Source organism: Phacochoerus africanus, chromosome 11 (genome assembly GCF_016906955.1).
Source record: "Phacochoerus africanus isolate WHEZ1 chromosome 11, ROS_Pafr_v1, whole genome shotgun sequence".
NCBI classification, from domain to species: domain Eukaryota; kingdom Metazoa; phylum Chordata; class Mammalia; order Artiodactyla; family Suidae; genus Phacochoerus; species Phacochoerus africanus.
The window spans coordinates 115,057,344-115,080,409 of NC_062554.1; the positions used below are offsets into that span (position 1 = coordinate 115,057,344).

The window sequence follows — 23,066 nt, forward strand, 5'->3', positions numbered from 1 at the left end:
AAAACAATAAAATAAGAACATTTTCTCACACAATAGTAAAAAACAAAGTCAAAACGAGTTAAAGACCTAAATGTAAAATTAGTAAACCATAAAACTCCTAGAACAAAACAAGGTAGAACTCCTTTTACACATCAACATTTTCTTGGATCTATCTCCTCAGGTAAAGGAAACAAAAGCAAAAATAAACAAATGGGAGCTAGTTAAACTTAAAAGCTTTTGCATAGCAATGAAAACTATTGATAATACAAAAAGACAACCTACTGAATGAAAGAAAATATTTGCAAATGATTTCACATTTAAAAGGTTGATATCCAAAATATACACAGTGCATACAACTCAACGTCAAAAAAAAAAAAAAAAAAAGCTAACAACCCAATTAAAAGATGATCAGGGAGTTCCCATTGTGGCTCATCAGGTTAAGAACCCTACCCATGTCCATGAGGATGTGGTTCACTCCTTGACCTCGCTCAGTGGTTTGGGGATCTAGCATTGCTACAAGCCATGGCATAGGCTGCAGATGCAGCTTGGATCTGGCGTTGCTGTGGCTGTGGTGTAGGTCAATAGCAGCAGCTCCAATTGAACCCCTACCCAGGAACTTCCATATGCCACAGGGGTGGCCATGGGAAAAAAAAAAATAAAATGATCAGAAGATGTGAATAGACATTTTTCCAAAGAAGACATACAGACGACCAAGAAGCAAATGAAAAGCTGCTCAACATGGCTAATCATGAGAGAAATGCAAATCCAAACCACGATGAGATATCACCTCACATCTGTTAGAATGGCTATCATCAAAAAGACCACAAATAACAAATGTTGGCAAGAATGTGTAGATAAAGGAACCCTTGTACACTGTTGGTAATTTAAATTGTTGCAGCTACTGTGGAAAGTAGTATGGTAGTTCCTCAAAAAACTAAAAATAGAACTACCATATGATCCAGCAATTCCACTCCTGGGGACATATCTTAAGAAAATAAAAACACTAATTCAAAAAGATACATGAGGAGTTCCCGTCTTGGCTCAGTGGTTAACGAATCCAACTAGGAACCATGAGGTTGTGGGTTCGATCCCTGGCCTTGATCCGGCGTTGCCCTGAGCTGTGGTGTAGTTTGCAGATGCGGCTCGGATCCCACATTGGGATCCGATAGCCTGGGAACCTCCATAGGCCGAGGGAGTGGCCCAAGAAATGGCAAAAAAAAAAAAAAATTAAATTCGACCCCTAGCCTGGGAACCTCCATAGGCCGAGGGAGTGGCCCAAGAAATGGCAAAAAAAAAAAAAAAAAAAATTTAAATTATAAAAAAAAAGATACATGAACCTCAATGTCCACAGTAGTAGTATTTACAATAGACAAGACTTGGACACAATCTAAATGTTTGTCAACAGTTGAATGGATAAAGAACATGTTCTATATATAAATATATCATACATACAAATAATTAAGTATTACTCAGCCACAACAGAGAGTGAAATTTTGTCATCTGCATCAACACAGATGGACCTGGAGGGTATTATGTTTGGTGAAATAAGTCAGACAAAGGAATACAAATACTGTATGTTATCACTTATATGTAAAAACCTAAAAAATAAAATGAATGAATATAACAAACCAGAAACAGACTCATGGATACAGAGAACAAACTAGCGGCTACCAGTGGGGAGAGGGAAGTTGGGAAGGGCAAGATAAGATTAGGGATTTAAGAGGTACAAACTACTAGGTATAAAATAAGTAAGATACAAGAACATGATTACAGCACAGGGATTATAGCCAATATTTTATAATAACTTTAAGTGAAGTATAACTATAAAAATATTGAGTCACCATATTTTATATCTGAAACTAGTATAATATAGTAAATCAATTCTACTTCAGTAAAAGGAGTTCCCATTGTGGCACAGCAGAAACAAATCCAACTAGTATTCGTGAGGATGCAGGTTCAATTCCTGGCCCCACTCAGTGGGTTAAGGATAGAGCACTGCTGTGATCTGTGGTGTAGGTTGCAGACATGGCTCGGATCCTGCATTGCTGTGGCTGTGGCCAGCAGCTATAGCTCCAATTCTACCCCTAGCCTGGGATCTTCCATATGCTGCAGGTACAGCACTAAAAAGCAAAAAGAAAGAAGGCAGAAGAGGAAGAAAGGAAGGGAGGGAAGGAGGAAGGAAGGAAGAAAGAAAATTCTACTTCAGTAAAAAAAGAAAGAAAACATTTCTAAACTTGAGAAAATGTTAATAAACACAGCATGGTTGTGCAACCAAAGATTTACTTCGAAGAAATTGAAAGAAAGAAACTTGGAAAGGGAATTAAAAAACACAATTTGTAAACCTCATCTCCACCCTCCAAGCCATTGTCTCCATCAGGATAAGAAATAATAATTTTAAATTATAGTATACTACTTGACATTCACCAACTGGTAATTATTATTTGTGTTATTATTAAAGTCCCAAGAGCCTATTCATTCAGTCATTGTCACTCATCAAACACATATTTACTGAGAGATGCTGCTAAAATATTTAGACAGAAAAACATCTTTCTCAAGAAAGTTATTCTTAGACCAAAAAAAAAAAAAAAAAGGGCAAAAAATCAGATTTTCCTCATATTGGACAAGCAATATAACAAACCCCGTTCAGGAATTCCCATTGTGGAATTCCCAAGTAATCCAACTAGAATCCATGAGAATGCGGGTTCAATCCCTGGCCCGGCTCTGTGGGTTAAGGATCCAGTGTTGCCATGATGAGCTGTGGCATAGGTCTCAGACGCACTCAGATCCAGCATTGCTGTGGCTGTGGCACAGGCTGGCAGCTGCAGCTCTGATTTGACCCCTAGCCTGGGAACTTCCACATGCCTCAGGTGGGGGCCTAAAAAAAAAAGAAAGAAAGAAAGCCCATTCATAATGCCTAAATCAGATAACTTGGATATGAAATAGTTTGGGCAAAAATAGAAGAAAAAGCCTTATATTTAGCGTAATATCTAAAATTATAACCATACCATCCACAATTCTTGGCTATAAATAAATGTTTCACAAAAATGCTATGAATCACCATTAAAACTACTGAAAGAAAGGGATTTCACCCCAAATACAACAGTTGAAATGGAATCACATGGCCATAAATTTGAAGTTTTATTTCCTAACTCAGAGCTGGGAAGGAATGACAGTTTGGTAGGTAGAGTGAGGAAGGTCATGAGACAGACAGGAACACTAGAGGAATTAAGGCTAGAGGTTGGGTGGAAAGGGGGGTCTGGAGAGCCAGAAATGGGCATGAGGGTACCAACCTCAGAATGTGCATCCTGATGTACTGAATCCCAGAGGCTATCCAGATGAGGTACCAGAGGCAAGCCCTAAATGCAGGACATGCGCCCCACACCTAAAATTCCACTGAAAGCTCAGCCTGCCTCCTGTGCCTATTCCCAGAACTCTATCCAGATGTCCTCTCTATATAACTCATTGGCAGAAGCGTGGGAGCCATTCCTGACATTCTCTCACCCTCACTCAACATCCTGCATTATTCATCATGTCCCTAGTTCAGGCGCCTTTAAGTGTCTTCCTGATCATCTTTCCTTCTTCCCACCTGTCCCTGCCTCCAACTTCCCCCTTCCAGGTCTTTTGCCACCTCCAGCCTATGAGTATCCAAAATAATAAACCTGAACCATGTACCACTAGGATCATGTTCAAACCCCTTAGCAGAGCACGGAATCCCACTCTTTTTTGTCTTGTAATGTAGCTAGTGTAAAGCTTGTGTGGCTGGAGCTTGCTCAATCACTTGCACTTCCTTTGTTAATATTGTCCAAAAATCCCTGGCTTCTTTACAATGATATTTTTAATCATTTGTCTCAAATTCTTTTAAGATTTTTATTTTTTCTTTTATAGTTGATTTACAATCATTTGTCTCAACTTCTAAGCCTCATTTTTTGTGCTCAGAAATTTTATATAGGAGGAGGGGGTATATTTGTCAGTATATTTTTTCGTAGGTCAAAGATGCGTTCCTAGGTTATTCTTCTCATACCTCAGCCAAAGACACACCATGTTTGCAATCCCACAAGGTTGGAATTATTAATACCCGTAATTCCTACAGACTGATTTGCCATGAGACTCTGGAGAGGAAGTTTATCTATTATTAATTGGCCTTCTGCACTTTGCAAGAGGACTTTTCAAATAGAACATCCAAACCAGAGCAGAGCTTCTGTGACTCCACACCATCTTGTAAAAGTCCAGCTGGTATATATGTTCAGCTACAACCAAAGCCCAGCCAGAGGCAATATAAGATTTTTAAAGCTCCTTTTATTTCAACATCTGACCTAAGTATGCAATGCCCTCAGCTTTCATTACAATGTGTATCAATCTTCATGAGTCAGAGAGAAAATGTTGAGACAATTGGAAAAGTGGTATAATCTCAATCCCTAGAGGGCTTTTCCTGCTTCAAGGTCATTCCCAAGGTCTACAAAAGAAGCTCCTTGCTCACCCAACACATAGCTTAGGCATTTGGCAGGGCAAGGTGAGTCCCGGCTATAAATACATAGAGACAGAAGAGTGGCCAGTGAGTTTCAAACTTTAGTGTGCCTCAAAGTCACCCAGACAGCTTGTTCCAACACAGACTGCTGGGCCCCAGACCCAGAGTTTCAGTGTCAGTGAGCCTGAGGTGAGGGCTGAGAATTTGCATTTCTAACAAATTTTCAGGTGATGCTGATCGTTGACCACTTATTCACTAATTTCACAACCATTTACTGAGTTCATACTATGTTCCAGAAACTCTCCAAGGAACTGGGCATACAAAGCTAAGTATGACACAGTGGGGCTGCATTACAACTTTCATGGGCTCTAGGCACTTTTTTCACGGGTCCCTTTCTCCGTTAAAAAAAAAAATTAAAAGTTTTATTTTGTATTAATGTAAGAACAAATATCCTCAAGCTAGATTATTATATTTATCATTATTATTATATTCATTATTTCTTCTGAATTTAAAAAAGAAATTAAAAGTGCAACATTGGGGTATACAAACAATGGTGGGCCCTGGGTACTGTGTCTCCTGTGACTTATGGCAAAGTCTACCCTGAGACAGTCTCTGCCTTCCTGCCTTCTCTCCTGGATAATTCAGTCTGAAAAGTATTCGAAAGGGCTAAGCAAGATAGGTGGGGTTGATAGGCAGAATTCCAGGGTGTGGGGGCCCTGAATGCTAATTATGGAGAGCTTCCAAGTGGGGGGCCTATGGTGATGGGGTGAGGAAGGCATCTGTGCAGAGGGGCAGTGACAGCAGTGAAAGGCATTAGCATCTAAGCAGAGTGAGGGGGGATCAAGGGTCAGGGATACGGTAATGAGAGCAAGGCAGGATAGTTGACAGTTGAGCAGATCACATGAGGAGGATGACCCCACCACTCAGGGTAGGCTGTCGAAGCCAGAGTGGAGTAAGGCAGATGTTTACGCAAAGGAGCAAAGGTGGTGGCAGTGGCTTTACCCAAAGCCAACGAGGGTGAGGAGAGCAGCAGAAGAAATAGGCTGGTTTGAGGCATCAGGGCCCAAGTAGGATGAGGAGGATGTCAGCACAGCCCAGTGTAGGATGTCAGAGCCTGAGCAACATGGATCAAGGGAAGCACTGCCAACCTGCGAACAACGTGCTAACAGATTTGATAAATAATGATAACAGATGAGAACCCAATAAATAAAGCTAGGAGTCCATGAGGCCATATTTGATATAAATAAACTCATTAACTGATTAATAAGAAGAGCTTTTCCTTACAGCAGTATGCCAACTAATAAATGTAGAATGAATAAGTTAAATTAGAAAACCACTACCTGGCAATCATCATCATAATACTGATTCAGACAAGAATAACCAATGGATGGTAAAACTGATGAGTGAATGTTTGGTGCAGAATCGGTATTTACACAGTCTGAAAGTACCTCTCACTAGCTATAAAGGGAAAAAGAATACCTTTACAAGAAGGAAGTCTGGCAGATACTCAAGTGATCAAAGGAACATCACCATTAATTAACTGAAATTGTACACCACCTATTGGAGGCAATGACAAGACCATCATTTCTGTGATGTTCCTGCCAAAAATAAAATTTTGAAAGCATGACCTAGGAATTCCCATTGTGGTGCAGCGGAAATGAATCAGACTAGTATCCATGAGGTTTTGGGATGGATCCCTGGCCTCGTTGCTGTGAGCTGTGTGTAGGGAAGCAGCTGTAGCTCTGATTCAAACCCTAGCCTGGGAACGCCATGTGCTGTGGGTGCGGCCCTAAAAAGAAAAAAAAGCGTGACCTAAATCCAATTATGAGGAAACATCAGAATCAAACTGAGGTACATGCCACAAAAATGCCTGCTCTGTAATTTAATAAACTGTGAGAGCCCTGAAAGTCAAGGAAAGACTCCTCTACTTTGAAGAAGACTAAAGAGACATGACAACTAAATGCAACACGTAATCCTGGACTGGTTCTTGAAACTTGAATGTGTCTGCAGATTATGTGGCAATAATGCAGCAATGTTATTTTCCCGATTTTGATGGTTGTGTGACTGTTATGTTGTAGGATATCCCTGTAGGAACACACTAAAATATTGGAGGGGAGGAGGTGACAGGGTATTTATGCCAGCTACTTCCTCTACAGTGGATCAGGGGAAAAAAGGTTACTACACTATTCTTAAGTTTGAAATTATTTCAAAATAAGAAAAATTAAATTAAAAATCTTTCAACATTTATAGGTAAAGCCAAGGACGACAGAATTTGTAACTGAACAACTGTGTATTCCCTGAAAGACATTTGCCTTTACTGATTTACAGTATTTTTAACTCAATTTTTTTTTCAGGGCCACACCCAGAGCATATGGAAGTTCCCAGGCTAGGGGTCAAATTGGAGCTACAGCTGCCAGCCTACACCACAGCCACAGTAACACAGTATCTGAGCAGCATCTGCGACCTACACCACAGCTCTCTGCAGCTCCAGATCCCTAACCTACTGAGCGAGGCCAAGGATCAAATTGGAATCCTCATGGATACTAGCAGGGTTCATTACCACTGAGCCATGACAGGAACACCAAGTATTTTTTTTCTGATATAAAAATATGGCTCCCATGTGCAAAATTAATCTACAGTATCAGAAGTGAGGATTTGGTTACCCTAATGGGAGGATAATGGGGAAATAGTGACTAGAAGAGAGTGGTGAGGAGTTTCTGCAGTTCTGGTATTGTTTCCTGATCTGGGCTCTGGCTAGACGTCCTTTATGTACCCCCTCATGCTATACACTTAAGATTTGTGCTCTTTTCTATATGCGTGTTATACTTCAATAAAATTTGAATTGAAATGAAAAAAAGACATAGTCCCTAATATTTAAAAATCCACAATCCACTATAAACATGAGATGATGACAACATTGTCAGAACTGCATATATAACACTCACAAATTAATAGTGAACCATAAAACTAACCCAAAAAACTCCAAATTTGTAAACAGGCATTCAAGGGAGAAGGTCACTTGAGCCCAGAATAGTCAAAAAATACATTCACTGATTCTGCATGTCATCTTCTCATGCAAAAAATGGTAGATAGATATCAAGATCCAATTTTACAAAGTTCCTGCTATTGCACAACGGGATTGACAGGGACTCCAGAGTGCCAGGATGAAGGTTTGATTCCTGGCCCAGCACAGTGGGTTAAGGATCTGGCATTGCTGCAGCTGCAGCATAGGTTGCAACTGTGACTCAGATCTGATTCCCGGCCTATGAACTCCATATGCAGTGGGGTTGCCAAAATAGAAAGGGGAAAAAAAGATCCAATTTTGCAGCCCCACTGTTACTGCTGTCCTCCAGTAATGTGAGGCAACATTCAAAGATTTTTATTATAAAGGGGCTTAGCCAATATGCTTTAACAGTTATGAGCATGTCTAAGTGAGCCCTCATGGTGCTGGTGTCTAAACAATAATGACAGCAGAATTCCAAAGGATGGGGGTAAAAATTCGGAGCCCTTCTACTCCTGTATGATGGATGTAGCAGGGATGAACTTCCCATGCAAATACCATTCTAAGTTTAATAGCCCTTTCCTCCTCACCAAGGAGGAGTAATTTCCACCTAGAAATTCAAACTCCCAAGCACATGGACCCTTGCTGCATAGACCAGGCTCTTTACTCCACACAACAGTTCTGCCTCCTCTTAGCACTCCTCAGACTTTAACCTGGGGACCTTGCTAAAATGCAGCTTCAGACTGTGAGAGGGGGTGATTCAACTTTCTAACATGGTTGTGCCAGAACTGCTGGCCAGCGGCTTCACCTGGTCAGCCAGGCGTTGGAGACCAGCCCTCATTTATTCATCCATTTGCTTCCCCTTTGTGGAAAAGGGTTCAGCCTCATAGCATCACCAGCTCACCATGTCTCTGGCCTCCAGTTCATCCATCAATACCAAGGCATCCAAATGTCCATCCGCTCCCATCTACTGCCAATGGGAAGACCCTGGTGCTCTTCAGAACTGAGCATCGGCCTAAGACTTGCTTGAAGTGGAACCCTGCTTCAAATCCCAGATTCCTGGAGCTGAGGGATGAAGCCCAGTGTCCTGGAATAAAACCCAAAGGGTAACAGCTGCATTAGTGAGACATTTAACCCAGTCTGGAATAGTCCTTGAGATTTTTTTTTTTCTTCCCCCTTCATGAAGGTCTCTAATGCTTCTTTCTTGACAGGAAGAACTTTGGGGAAGTCCCCCTGATTTCCCCCTGCTGACACTGGTCTGCTTTAGTCCCTTGACCTGTGTGGGCTTTCTGAAGTCTCCGCCACTGCAGACCAGAGAGGATCTCACTTTCTATTTGCCCAGGGTGAAAGGAAGAGAGGAAAACCTCCAGCCACTTGAGATAGGCTTAGTCTACCTTAAGCCTGAGTCAAAGGGGATGTCATTCATGATCATCACTTCTCAGCTTTCTTTGCCAGACTAGTGTTAGGAGGAGGGGCTAGGGGAGAGTTTAACCCAGGAGACCTGGATTTCAGCTGTGGCCCTGCTTTAGCAGTGGTTCTGCCCTAGCTATGATGACAAATTACTTATCGTGTCCTCACCTGGGTTCTCTAATCTGTACTATGAGAGTTTTTAAGTAATTTCTATTCCTCTAGAATATAAGCTCCACGAGAGTGTCACACTGCAGAATAAACATTCAGTAAATACTTTATCAAAGAATAAACTAAATGAGCCTGTTCAGAGATCAACTTCCCTGCCACATCCTCTCAGCCTGTTTCTTGATCTCAGCCACAACCAGTGGACAGTTTTGGCCTAGTTCTGACAGTGCTCCACCTCAAGACCAGCCCTGCAAGTCTTTTTGCTTTCCGCTTTCATGTCTGACTCAGCCTCACCTCCTCATGACCTCAAATTCATCAAAAAAGAAGGAACTATTTACCTCAACCTCCCTCAAAAGTTGCTAACTGGTCCATGACCTCAGAGTGAGCCAACAGAGCACGTTAATAAACATTACCATAGAAAAGATTAACAAATTGAACTTGTGTTTGTTAACTGATGATAAAAAGACATCATCAAGGGAGTAAAAATGCTTAGCCATGGGTTAGGAGAGTGCATTTGCAGTATATGCATAAAGTAAATATTTGTATCTGGACTCATATCAAGAATATATAAAGAACTACAAGAAATCAGTAATAAAAAAAGACCAACAACTACTCAATGCTTTTTTAGAAATGGGCAAAAGCTTAAACAGCCATTTGACAAAACAGGATATCCGAAGCCAATGAGTATATCAAAGTGTTCAGCACAAAGTGTTCAGCACCGTTAGTCATCATGAAAATACAAATTAAAACTACAATATGATACAATGATACCCATTCAAAATGGCTATAATTTATAAGGCTGACAGTGAGTATAGGCAAGCATATAGAGCAACTGTAAGTCTCATATACTACTGGTAGATGTATGAATTGGTACAATCACTTGGGAAAACTATTTGGTCATACCTACTAAAGATATGCATTTTTTCTCTCTGACCTGGAAATTCTACTCGGATACATACCCAAAGAAATGAGTGTTTATATTCACCAAGATACACACAATAAAGTACGTAGCAACTAGACACAAACCAGAAACAACCCAAAAGTCCATATGGTAGAATGGATAAAAAATTGTGGTATGGAGTTCCCATTATGGCACAGTGGTTAACGAATCCGACTAGGAACCATGAGGTTGCAGGTTCGGTCCCTGCTCTTGCTCAGTGGGTTAAAGATCCGGCGTTGCCGTGAGCTGTGGTGTAGGTTGCAGATGCGGCTCGGATCCCGCGTTGCTGTGGCTCTGGCGTAGGCCGGTGGCTACAGCTCAGATTAGACCCCTAGCCAGGGAACCTCCATATGCCGGGGAGCGGCCCAAGAAATAGCACAAAAAAAAAGAACAAAAAAAAATTAAAAAAAAATTGTGGTATGATTCATCTAATAGAATACCATAAAGATATAGAAAGAAATGAACAAATACTATAAAAAATGAATCTCACAGATGTAATCTCGATCAAAGACAAATACCAAAGATTATATACTGTATGATGCCATGTAAATGGAATTCAAAAAAGGTAAGATTTCTATTTATGGTAACAGAAGTCAGAGTAGGTTACCTTTGGATGGTGTGTTGACAGGGAGCCTTCTGGGCTGCTAGAAATATTTGAACAGCTTTATCTTGGTCATGGTTCCATAGATGTATAAATATATAAAATCCATTGAGCTGTACACTTAAGATCTATACACTTTACAAGATGTAAGTTATAATTCAATTTTTATAGAACTGCTAGGCTGTCTTAGACCACATGCTCACCCCTGGATCAATCACTGTGGCCAGAAGTACAATAACTGGCTTGGGCCTGGGTCATATGGCTCATTCCTAGGGCTGGGGATGGAGCCCACCCAGACCAAGAATGGATAGAGAAGGAAATCTGGTGGCATTTCTAGAAGAGAGGAATATAGATATTCTCGAGACAGGCAACTAATTTCCAATAGTCAGGATGGAGGTGAGCAAGGGGACTGGGGAAATGCTGTCTTCAAGAGAAGAGAGAGAGAGACAGATTGGTACACTCTGAGGAACCTAGCCACTGACTTTCCAATTCCAATTCCTCTTGGTCCTATGAGTGAAGCTATACTTTCCATTTTGGGAGTCTGTAAGATTCCCCTGTATCTTTAGGGAACTTTTTATTCTTTTTGGTCATCTGGTACTTTGTACCTCCTTCTATTGTTTGGGGAACACTAGTCAGATTCATTTCCACTGAGCCACAATGGGAACTTCAAATGCTGTTAACATCTTAAACCTAGCCCTATAGTTCTTTCATAGAGGGAGACCCATTTTGTCCAGGAAAACACCATGATAAATCACTTGGAGGAGAAGGCAGAGATGAGACTCTGAAGTTTTAAGACAGCGATAACCAAGAGTAAAACCTGGAAGGTGAGGTTGGAGGAACCAGAGTCCCATAATGGCTGGGTCTCTAGTGCCTGGCTGATTTCTTACCCAGGCTGGCATCATCGCAAAGAGCGTGAGGACCAGGGACAAGTCTCCCCTAGCGTCTTCGCCTCCCTCCTTCAGGCACTACTCCACCCCCTCACACCTGCACATGTGCTCACACTCACACACACAGACACACACAAACTCCTTTTCAGGAGGAAAGCCCCAAGCTTCAAATGAGTAGAAATCCTACTAAGCAAGTTTTTTTCTTCCACTTCATGCCCTGAACTAGTTTCTAAAGGAACCTATTTCTATAAGGTTTAAGTTATTTGCAATGAGATATATTACCTTTGTAACTGGATTAAAAAAAAATTCTTTGAAAAATGTTGAAGAATCTGCTCAGTCATTTGAGCTCCAGAAAGCCATCCCTAAACAGCCTTAAACTAGGTGCCCCTCTTCTGAGCTCCCAGAACACCCCCTCCATACCTATGCTACCAGCTGAAATTATCCAAGCATTCCTGTGCATTGCCTTAAGCAGACATCAAGCTCCAGGCAGGGAGGTGCCCTGACTTCCTCAGCCAGGTATCCCCAGCATCTCAATTTATAGCTGGCAGGCAGTACCCTGCCACTGATGGATCTATGACTAAATCTGGACATCTCCCCAGAAGAAGGGCCCTCAGCAAGGGAGGGGTGGGACCTGAAATGCTAACCCCCCGCCAAAGAATGGGTTCTCAGACAGTGCCCCTTCCAAGGCCCAGAACAGTGTTCTTACTTATTACATCCCGGAAATCCCTGGTCGGGGGCTTTTGAGGTGACATCCAGTATGTAAATACGCAGGGTTGGGTCCTGGTGAGTAGCAGCGACAATGCCCTGTGTGAAAGTTCCACTGGCAGCAGAGGGCTCTTTCATTAGTCATTTCAATGCACACAGCTGTTAGGAATCTGGCGAAGTTTGATTTGGCTGGGGGGAGTGCATTTTCCACTCGTGGGCGTCTTGAAAACTTTCACACTAAAAAAAGAAAAGAAAAGAAAAGAAACAAAAAAAGAATCAAGAAAATCATCATAGTCCAAATCGGGAAACAAAAGAAATTGAAGGCAGAGATGCTAGGGCAGCAAATACAAGGGAGAGGGGCCTGACCATCAACCAAAGACCCAGGTTTGCCAGGCCCTGCCACTTCCAGGTGTGCAATGGCCTCTGGCACGTCAGCCACTGCTCTCAAGACCCTCTTTGGTAAAGAGAGATATTAAGGCCTCACTGGGAGGTGAGAAAGGTTCACCGATTCAGTGAGTGTGAAAGCAGCCTGGGCCGACTGCCAGGAGCATTCAAAGGTTAGCCTTATTTGCAGCCCCAGAGGCAGGAAGACAGAGTTCACAGAAAAGAGGAGATGAATGCTGGGTAAGAGGCCTGATTGAACCAACTTCCATGCCTCCCTGCAGCACCTGCAAAACACCATGGGGAGAAAAAGAGGAGAACAAGAGGAAAGCAGCTCTTCTTGCCATGGTCAGGATGAGGCCAGGAGTAGGACACCACTCATGTCTCTGCTATCATGGACTGAATGGATTCTTTTAAAATATGTTTAAAAATAGATACATTTCTGACTCCACTGATAACATTTTCCTGGACTCAAGCCTCCCTGATTTTGACCTAAATTTGTTCATATTTAAGGTGAAAAGCTGGATCCAAACACAATTCAGCATCCCTGAGCTTCCTTTCCCCTGCTTTGGAAACCTGTTTATTGAAATGAGCTGCATGCAATAGATATAGTGAAAAACATATTTTTTTCTTCTTCCTTGTCTTTTCAGTTCACTGTCTGGATTTGTGTTTTCCCTGCCATTGTGATAAAAGCTGAGCAATACCATGGATTTTCTAGCCACTCTTAGGCATAAAACAAAGAGGAGCTTTCCTTTGTCTTGGCCTTTATACAACCAGTCCAAAGTAATAATCAGTACCCTACTCCATGCAAAGCTGCCCTCTCTGGCTTTTTTCTTCAGTTTTGGAAACTCACTGTACAGAGGAGGAGAGCATGGACTTCACCATTTTCCCATCTTTACTTTCCCTAGTCAGCTGCTAATTGTCAACCTCAAGTCTTGGGTGAAGGGGAATTGCAGGAAAAGGCACAGTTTGTTTATGGCTTTTACCATCAGGACACAGCCTTAGGGTCCTCTGGATTCTGCAAATTTCAAAGATGCACTTTCCTCTGTGGCAGCTCTAAGGCATGTTGCAGTAAGATGATATGGCCATCAGGTGGCAGTAAAGGTCTTTTTTTCTTGTCAGAAGTGCCTAACTATCAGGTTGAATATGACCACACAATCTCCTCAAAATGCTAAAGTTCCTGAAGAAAAGCTAAATACACTTTCCTTCCATTTAAAAATGAAACAAATGAAAAATATCTGAAACTTCAAACATCAGACCAGTATACACTAAATATATTAAATGATATTGACACTCAAAAATTCAGTCAGACTCCTGAAACTTCTCCTAAGCCCATCTGCACATGTCCCTGTAAAACCTAGCTTTAGCAAAAAAAAAAAAAAAAAAAAAAAAAACCTTGCTAGGTCAGCATAACCAGAAACACCGCCCTCATATCTGATCAGGTTCCTCATCCTTCAGAATTCTGAGGTAATGTCTGATCATCCTGGCTTACTTTTAGCAAGACTCCTTTTGGTCACTTAGCCAGATTCCTCCTGACCCCTGGTGTTGCCTCTTAGTAATTTTCCATACATGACCCCTATCTGCTCTTTGGCTATAAATTCCCACTTGCCCATGTTGTATTTGGGGTTGAGCCCAATCTCTTTCCTCTACCACAAAATCCCACTGCAGTGATCTGTACACCTAACATAATTGTCCTGAATAAAGTGGTAAAGATGCTTTACCATCTTTAACAAGTATCAGTGAATATCTTCTTCTTTAATAATACCCTAAGGAACAAAGTTTTAAAGAAAATCTCTCAAGTAATTTAAAAAAATGATATAATTTTATAATTTTCTTCCTCTCCCAAGGAACACACCCACATAATTCTCAATCTGATTCCCAGACTTTGCTTATAATTTACCTTCCCTAAATTAGAGTCAGTAACTTTCATCAAGGGCTCCCTGTAAGACGTACTGCCATTAAAAGGCCTTTTGGGGTGCTGGAGCTCCTTGCTGGGCTGTGGCTCTGCTGAGGGGAAAATAATTCTCAAGGACCTGACTCTGAAAGCAGTATACTAAAAAATTATTGTTTATCTGAAATTCAAATTTAACTAGGCCATCTGTATTTTTATTTGGTAAAACTGGCAACCCAAACTCTATTTTCATGGATAAGAAAACTAAGCCTCCAGGAAGATAAGTAATTTGACCAAAGCTAACACCTGGTTAGCAGTGTCACTGAGCTCTGAATCTGAGACTCACTGAACCCTATTCCCTCCATATTATATTGTCCCCTCTTTGTCTGCCCAGGAAGCTCTCCTCATCAGCCAACTGCCTCCACCTTCTGGTAAAATAATCCTTGTTACCACTCCCATCTAACTAGAAGAAAACTTTCCTTCCCAGCCAAGAAGGATTCACTGAAAGATGAATCCCCATGACTAATTTTCCCAAATCTATCTTCCTTGTAAATTTACCTCTTTTAGAAAAACAATGAAAATCTCCCTCATTTTTTTCATGCCGATATTTATGTTTCTGTAACTCTAGACTGCCTCAGGAAACTGAAATGTAAATATAACAGCCCATCCTGACTTGTGCTTCTGGTTTAAATTACCTGAAACATAATACAGTAATTTAAATCTAAAGAGAACCAAAAAACTGTAGTGTCACTGCATTATAAGGATACCACATGTTCGGTACTTCCTTCTGTTGTTGTTTTTTCTAGTCATATCTTTCTTTCTCTCTTTGCTTTTTAGGGCCACAGCCTCAGCATATGGAAGGTCTCAGGCTAGAGGTTAAATCAGAGCTACAGCAGCCAGCCTATGCCACAGCAACGTGGGATCTAAGCTGCATCTGTGACTTACACTGCAGTTCATGGCAACACCAGATCCCTGACCCACAGACAGAGGCCAGGGATTGAACCCACATCCTCACAGATACTAGTCAGATTTGTTTCCACTGCGCCACCATGGGAGCTTCCTAGTCATATCTTTCAGTACTTAATAAGTCTAACCATCTTGTGTTTTACTGAAGGATTTGTTGTGCTATGGTGAGACTCTAACAGGATGGAATACCTTCACAAAGTCAAGGTTAACCTCTAGCAGAAAACTTTGGCAACAAAGGGACATTTAAAGGAATTTATGCCTGTCAAGTTCTTGAAACAGTGCCAGACAAGCAGGAAGTGATCAGTAGATGTGAGCTAGGGTTATCTTTTTTTTTTTCCTTTTTTGTGGTCACACGTATGACATATGGAAGCTCCCGAGCTAGGGGTTGAACCAGAGCTACAGCTGTAGGCCTATGCCACAGCCATGGCAACGCCAGATCTGAGTCACATCTGCAACCTACACCACCGTTGCAGCAATGCCAGATACTTAACCCACTGAGCAAGGCCAGGGATCAAACCTGCATCCTCACAGACATTAAGCAGAGTTCTTAACCCACTGAGCTACAACAGGAACTCTGAATATTATCATTTTTAACACCTGGGGACAATACTGATGGTCAGATCAGGAAGTGGTTTTACAACTAATACATCATAAACGATGCAAAAAGAGGCAGGAGTAATAGTGGTTCTAGAAGCAAAAAGATAAGAATGGAGAAAAGTCTATTCACTCATTCAACATTTAGTAAATGAGTGTCATGTGCTAATTCTGAAAGGCTGAAGAGTTTGGAAAGAGAGGCAGGTCTTTATAGTATGATAACTGTGCAATAAGAGAGTGATATCCCGTGCAAGCATGGAAGCACAGACAAAGGGAACCAAGGCCAGTCAAGTGGGTCAAACAGGGGTCAGGAAAATGGGCTACAGTCCTCAGCTGCCTTCTATTGGGGCAGTAAAGCTGGCCAGGCTAAGGCTGGGAAAATGGTTCATTTCACACTGAAGAACACCACTAAGTAAAACACAGACTTAAAGCAGCAGAGTATGTGCAGGGGGCTGAGAACAATGCAGTTCCCCTCTCCCTTGGGAAATCAGCCAATACTAACCACTACATAGTTACTAGAACCATATACAACCAACCATGGTCCCCTGCAGAAGGAAGACCAGATAAAAGGCTTTTCCCAACTTCAGCCAACCTGAGCAAGAGGGCAGACACCACCAGATGAGAGATTTGGTGATTTGGAGAAAGGAGTTTTGTCTGCTTCATATACTGACCACTGAAAATGTTGTTATATATTATATCTTAATTAACTATATAAGTATCCCTGGCCACCAAAAGAGATCTAACCAGTACTTAAGTCTTCCACATTAATCCTCATAACCATCATAACAAATTTTATTATTCCCATCTTACAAATGAGGAAACAGATTCCAAAAGAGATTTAATGATTTTTCTCAAGATCACAACCAGCAACAGAAAGAGCAGGATTTGAACTTCAGTAGTCTGCATAATTTTATTTCCCTTTCTTTCCACCTCTTGAATTAAAACACAGGCTTCTAGATCCTGCTTGTCACTATCCACAATAGCCAAGACATGGAAACAACCTAAAGTCCATCAATCGATAAACAGATTAAGAAGATGTGGTACATAAACACAATGAAATACTATTCAGCCATAAAAAAGAACAAAATAATGCCATTTGCAACAACATGGATGGAACTAGAGATTCTCATGCTAAATGAAGTCAGAAAGAGAAAGACAAATACCATATGATATCACTTATATCTGGAATATAGTATACAGCACAAATGAACATTTCCACAGAAAAGAAACTCATGGAGAACAGACTTGTGGTTGCCAAGGGGGAGGGAGAGGGAATGGGAGGACTGGGAGTTTGGGGTTAATAGATGCAAACTATTGCATTTGGAATGGATAAGCCATGAGATCCTGCTATATAGATAGCACTGGGAACTGTGTCTGGTTAATTGTGATGGAGCTTGATGGAGGATAATGTGAGAAAAAGAATGTGTGTGTGGGTGGGTGTGTGTGTGTGACTGGATCGCTTTGCTGTACAGTAGAAAATTGACAGAACACTGTAAACCAACTATGACGGAAAAAATAAAAATCATTTTTAAAAAAACCCTGCTAGTATCCCACCTCCTTGTAAGCTTTCTCTCCATCATAGCACACAGTGTAGCCTTTCATATGCCACATACTCGGTAATAGTTTGACGTTTTATGATGATAATGACTTGATGATTTTTAGCAATGGTTGATCTGTGTGGGTGCCTTGTAACCACTAGGAACAGAGCAACCATGGTGTCCTGGACTCAGGAGAGAAGTCTTGCAGGCACAGCTAGGCTTTGAGACCAATCTTTTTTTTCTTTCAATAAATTTTATTATATTTATAATTGTACATCCATCATCAATGAGGCAGGTCTTGAAGAAAGTGGAAGCTATGAATTGGCAAAAGCATGTGGGATAGGAAGGGGAGTATCCCACACAATGGAGAAGAAGTAATTTGTACAAAGGCACAGAATCAAAGTAAAACAAAATTACATCCACCTTCCAGGTCTCTGGCTCTAACACTGTGTTTTGCCAAATCTTTGATAATTAGAAATAGACAATTCTGACAGAAGCATCTTTGCACCACTCCTTTACGCCATACATATTTGGGGGTGTCTTTTATAGGCAAGGCTCTGTGGGAGGCACCACGATGAATTAGACACAGACCTGCCCTCACAGACAATGTGTTCACTAGGAGAGAAAGACCTATACATAAATATCTGTAATAAAATGTATAAAGTAGAAACAACCATAAGCATGGTATGGACTGTTATGATTCATTAGAAAAACCTGCAACTTCCAGGTGGGGATCTTTCTGATGGCTTCCTAGAAACAATGGTGTTGCTGCTAGCCTTGCAAGGATAGGATTTGCAAAGACGAAGATGGGTTCTAGGCCATTCCAGGAGGCAGAGGAAACCACACACAAAAAGATAGAAAGTTAATCACTGGAGTTCCCGTCGTGGCACAGCAGAAACGAATCCGACTAGGAACCACGAGGTTGCGGGTTCCATCCCTGGCCTTGCTCAGTGGGTTAAGGATCTGGAGTTGCCAGAAGCTGTGGTGTAGGCCGCAGATATGGCTCGGATCCCGAGTTGCTGTCACTCTGGCATAGGCCGGCAGCTACAGCTCTGATTAGACCCCTAGCCTGGTAACCTCCATATGCCACAGGGGCAGCCCTAAAAAGGACAAAGGACCGAAAAAAAAAAAAAAAAAAAGATAGAAAGCTGAGAAAGTTCAAGGTCCAGCAAAGAAGAGTGAGGAGTTTGGTTTTACTGCAACATTAGAGATACAAAGAAAAGAGGGAGAAATTAAGTTGCAAACATAGTGAGACCTTATGGTAGAGTGAAAAGAACATGAAAGTTAAGAGTCCTAGGATAAAATTCACATTCTGCTATTTTCGGCCTGTGTGACCTTGGGCAAGTTATTTAAACCTCCTGAACCTCATCAGTAGCCACATCTGTAAAAACGGGCCAGAGAGGTAGGTCCCCAGCCATGCAATAATTTGATGTCCCTTCTATCTGATATTTAACTATTGATTCCACTTTTTTCCTTGCTTTGTAGGGCCACACTCGAGTCATATGGAAGTTCCCAGGCCAGGGGTCGAATCATAGCTACAGCTGCCAGCCTACACCACAGCCACAGCAACGCAGGATCCAAGCCAACGTCTGCGACCTACACCACAGCTCAGAGCAACACCACATCCCCAACCCACTGAGCGAAGCCAGGGATTGAACCCACATCCTCATGGATACTAGTCAGATTCATTTTCACTGCATCACAATGGGAACTCCCCCACTTTTTTTTTTAAAAGAGGCTGAGCACTAGGTCAGATGGAGACCCTTGCCTTTCCTCTAAGCAATTTCCCCTGCCTCCAAGCAATTTTAGTGTTCTAGCCAGCCAGCCAAACAACACCTTGTAGTAAATCTGAGTCTGCTCACTTTGAATTGTGTTCAGACCTTCAATGGGAGTTCCTGGTGAATGTGATAACCTGTATAGGCTGTAACTTTGAACTTCTGCCCTTCTGCCCTGACCCTTGGCTCAAATCTGCTCAACTCTGCTCACAGAATAGCTGGCTATAAGTATTAAGAATAGCTATTATTATCCTTGATGGAAACTGAAAGAGGAGAAACTGAAGTTGTGGAGGCTGCTTAGGAGGTAATTTAGGAGGACGACTGCATAATCCAAGAAAAGACTCTGAAGGCCTGAAGTAAAAGAACAGTGCTAGGAATAGGGAAGAAAGGATATATTTAAAAGCTCTCATGGAAATGGGATCCCTAGGACTTAGCAAATAATTGACGTGTGAGATGAAGTAAGGGAAGAGATTGAAAGTTGGGCTCTAGGAGGATGTTAGTGTCATAATCCAACTAGTGAAGAGGGGAAAAGGAGCAGATTTGGAAGGGAAGTCAATGAATCTATTTGGAACACATCCAGTTAGAGGCCAGTAATAGCACAACCAGACAGGAAAACATCACGACAAAGATTCTCTTCTTGACCAAACTCTACTCAGACTCCCCTGAAGTCTCTTCTCATGTCCAATTCTCTGCATAGTCCGATTTTAGCAACAAACCTGCTCAGTCGGTTTAGCCAGAATCCCCCATCCTCCATAGGGGATCACCCTCAATATCTAATCAGGTTCTTTGTCCTCCATAATCAGTAGGTGACATCTGGTCACCCTGGTCTGCCTTCGGCAAGAATCCCAGTAGGTCAGTTTAGTTAGGACCCCTCTTACCCTTGATGTTTCCTCTTAGTAATTTCACATCCACTAACCAACCTGCTCCTCCCCGCTTGTCCTTCTATTTGGAAATGAGCCCAGCTTTATACTCAGATCTCTTTTCTCCTATTGCAACAGTTTTTTCTAAATAAAATCTGTTTTTACCACTTCATGTCCAAGTCTGGTTTTTCTTAGCAGTAGTTAGGAATTCAGCCTTTTCAAGGGAGAAATCAGAGGTAGTAAAGTATTAATGCACATATGGCATTTTGTGTCTCCACACCACCAGCAGGGAAGTTGAGCCAGGTGCTGTGGCTAAATCATGGACTGTTCCTACATTCTACACACTTCTGTTCTCTTTTCTGTTAAAATCACTCTTTGTAAATTTCCCGGTGAATTTTCCACTCTTTCTGACTCTCATTATGGGGATGTGATAGGCAGAATAACAGCTCCCAAAAGACATTCATGTCCCAATCCTTGGAACCTGTGAATATATTACCTTATGTGCCAAAAGGGACTTGGCAATGGTGACTAAGTTAAATTTTTTTAAATGGGGGCTTTTTCTGGATTATTCCAGAGGGCCCAGTATAATCTCAAGGGCTCCTACAAAAAGGATAAAAGACAATCAGTGAGAGAGAGAAGTTGGAAGATGCTAATAGCCTGCTAGCTTTGAAGATGGAGGAAGGGACATGAGCCAATGAATGAAGGCAGCCTCTAGAAGCTGGACAAAGCAAGGGAGAAGATTCAGTCCTCGATGGTCCAGAAGGAATACAGCTCTGCTGACACCTGGACTTCATGCTAGCAAAACCCAGTTCAGATTTCTGGCCTTTGGAACCATAAGATAATACATTTTTATTGTTTTAAGCCACTTCTTTTGTAGTAACTTTTCATAGCAGCTATAGGCAACCAATAAAACAGATGTAGGGAATGGGCTAGTCCTCATTAGCACATGAGCGATGAAAGGTTGTGGGCAGATAACTTTTAAGCACAATTGATGGGTGGTTGGTCTACAGTGGTTCTCAGTAAGAATGAGAATGCCTTGCCCTCTCTAGAGAATATGGGAAAAGTTTGGAAATGTTTTTGTCACAACTGCAGGATGTTACTGGATATTACTGTCACGACTGGATATTACTGTCAACTAGAGACCAGGATGCTATTCAACATTCTACAATGCATAGGAAAGACCCCCATAACAAAGAATTGTCCAGTCCAAATTTCAATAGTGTCAAGATTAAGGAAAAAATTGAATCTGATTCTGACCAAACCTCTAGATCAAACTATTAATGTATTAATTTACAGGAAAGAGAAGGTTCAGGATCCTGTTAAATAGCACCCCATGGATCCAATTAGAGAAATCTATTGGAAAAAGTTATCAGTTTTTCAAGAGATTGTAAGAGTAATAAAGACAAAGGGATATGGAACAGGGGAATCTACAGGATAAGAGACAAAATAACCAAGTGGAATACATAGACATAATTTGGATCCTAATTCAAATTTATTATAAAAATGCACACATGCATTTATGAGACAACTCGAAATTTAAATATTAACTAGACGATTATGGCATGAAAGAATTATTGCTAACTCAGGTGAATTATTTGTGTCATGGTAACTTTTTTTTTAAAGGAGTCTGTATCTATTAGAACTACATGTTGAAATGTTTACAGATGAAACAATGTATCAAATTTCCTTCAAAATAATACAGGAGAGGGGCTGTGTGTGAAACCAGATTAGGCCATGAGTTGATCATTGTTGAAGTTGGTGAAGGGCACAAGGGAGTTTATGATGCTATTCTCTCTACATTTATATGCTCAAAATTTTCCATATTAAAACAGTTTAAAAAGAATATTACGAAAATGTTTCCATTTAAAATGTCTATTTTTCAGAGAGAGAATGGTCCCTCTCCCTTTCCTATACGTCCTCATCTCTCCAAATGATCTGTCACATCTGCCATGCTCAGAAATGTGCGCCCAAGCAAAATCAAAAAGAAAACATGGAGTTCCCGTCGTGGCGCAGTGGTTAACGAATCCAACTAGGAACCATGAGGTGGCGGGTTCGATCCCTGCCCTTTCTCAGTGGGTTGACGATGCAGCGTTGCCCTGAGCTGTGGTGTAGGTTGCTCTGGCATAGGCCGGTGGCTACAGCTCCAATTCGACGCCTAGCCTGGGAACCTCCATAGGCCGAGGGAGCGGCCCTAGAAATGGCAAAAAGACAAAAAAAAAGAAAGAAAACATACGCAGAGTTCACTTACCATTTGTCAGGTGCCAAACAGAAAATATCCCAGTTTAGAATGTGCGGCATTCACTTGTAAAGAGAGAGAAGCTGGGAGGGGTGCTGTTGTTTACTAGACTCCCCTAGTTTTCTGTGGCTCTTGGAAGGAGGAATCCGTACTCAAAAGGCTGAAACCCAGTGCTTGAGCACAAGCTGGGCCGCCACCTCCACCTCCTGTGGGGAACAAGACCTCCTGGCTCATCCACCTTTAAACCCCCACCACCGAGCACTGTGCAGCACTTGGTGGGCACTCTGCAGATGTTTGAGGAGGGAGGAGGAGGATTTAGCAGGCTTTGTTTTTAAGCAAGCATAAATAAATGTTTTATGGAGTGTTAGCAACATCCTTCAGTCCTAATCAGAGAGCTTCCTTTTAGAACCACCACAACTGCAAAGTGACCTCATCAGCACAGATGCAGGGCTCCCCATCTTAGCAAGAATTTTCAGGGAGGTGCTGGGCTGAGGCTGTCAGCTGCTGCTTTGTCAAATAAATCCTATACCTAAATAACTACTCACACAGGCCCACTCAAGTGCTACAATTTTATTTTTAACCTTTATCATAGTCCTCAAGACAGGTGTGGAGGGCCTTGCCCACAGCTGTTGAGTCACACCTGAGCTCACTTCACCCACCCCTCCTGCTCTC

The 23,066-nt window shown here is 41.7% G+C and overlaps 1 protein-coding gene across 4 annotated transcripts in view; it reads right to left on the bottom strand.

The window, feature by feature from the left end:
* Positions 1-23,066, bottom strand: part of TNFSF4 (TNF superfamily member 4) — a 310,192-nt gene that overhangs the window by 228,564 nt on the left and 58,562 nt on the right. For 2 of the 4 annotated variants that reach the window (XM_047752309.1, XM_047752311.1), the window contains 2 exons: positions 12,155-12,382; positions 8,350-8,532 (listed from right to left, as the gene is read on the bottom strand). The gene's annotated coding sequence lies outside the window, so the exon portion shown is untranslated. Of the gene's footprint in view, positions 1-8,349; positions 8,533-12,154; positions 12,391-23,066 lie in introns of all 4 variants that reach the window. The other 2 variants (XM_047752310.1, XM_047752312.1) reach the window with 2 other exon arrangements.